This window comes from Anarrhichthys ocellatus, unplaced genomic scaffold (assembly GCF_004355925.1).
Source record: "Anarrhichthys ocellatus isolate YVR2014 unplaced genomic scaffold, GSC_Weel_1.0 scaffold1, whole genome shotgun sequence".
Lineage (NCBI taxonomy): Eukaryota > Metazoa > Chordata > Actinopteri > Perciformes > Anarhichadidae > Anarrhichthys > Anarrhichthys ocellatus.
Window position 1 is genome coordinate 6,124,181 of NW_022280031.1, and position 1,342 is coordinate 6,125,522.

Genomic DNA, 1,342 nt, shown 5'->3' on the forward strand with positions numbered 1-1,342 from the left:
CGCCTTTGTTTAGCTAACAGTGTTAATCCTTGTATCAAAAGTCATGACAATTCAAAATTGAAGAGTTTTTAGCGCTATGCTGTCTGTGGAAATGCAACTTTGAAATAAGGATTAGTTTGGAGCCTTTTCAGGAATAACTTGTCACACCAACATTATCCAAACCATCTTGGTGCCTCCCATGAGATGACTACATTTGAATTTGGATTACTACATTTACAAAAATAATAACTATAGATAGATTTGCTTCCCTTTTTTTTTTATTACTAAAAATGAGTTGTATGGCACTGTTCCGTCTGATTTAATGTAACTTCACAACCGAGTGGTGCCGCGATGATGCATTTTTGTGGGTCAACCCGGAAGTTAGTATCGCACTAAAAAGCCAATGGGATTGTTCCATTGGCTTTTGGATTGTTGCAGAAAATATCTCCGTGGCAAACACAGGTTTACGATACTCATCACGTTATGTTATGTTCCTTAAACTAATCTTCACAAATGAACACAACTTCAGTATAATTCATCTTAGTGACAGGGCTGCCAACTCAAACACGTTGATCATGTGAGTCACACAAATCAGTCAGTCAGTGTTGTAACATTAAGGTACAACAAGGTAAAACCCAGAGAAATGCAATCCTGAAGTTAACACGTTTCACACCAAACATTCTCTAACGCAGAGAAAGACGAAAGGCTTATTTATACCTGATGTCTATAACTCCATTGATATGCACGCCCATTTTGTTTAGCACATCTGAAACTTTGGTGGAAATAATGACAGCAGGATAAACAATATGATGGAGGATATTTGAAGCTGTAACAAGCTCAGCTGTTGCTAAAAACTTAAAGACTAGAATTACTGCATTGGGGTTGTATGGCTCCAGTCTGTCCAAAACACCTCATTTTATCCAACTAGACAGTTCTGTCAAATTGTCATTAATAACCTATGAATTCTTAAGTTCATCCTTTAGTGCAAGTGTGTGCCAAATTTCTGAGAAATTTGCTCAAGGCGTTCCTGAGATATCGACCAACGAAACCCAGCGGGAGCGTGTCGAACGTACTTTTGGTAATTTCGTGGCCATGCTCCCTCGGCACACCTGGACACGAGATGGAATCAGAAAGAACGGTCCTGAGGGAGTAATACGCGGAGCATGAAGTTTTCAGTGATTCACAACTTTTTTGTGAAGTATTTCAATGTGTCAGTCTCCAACAGGTATGTTGAGCAGAAAAAAACAATCCAGAATAATTAATCAAAAGATAAGTTTGATGTGCACATAAACATGGGGGGGGGGGGGGGGGGGGGGAGAGATTTTTTTTGGGGGGGGTTGCCGAAAAAGCCACAAGGGGGCTC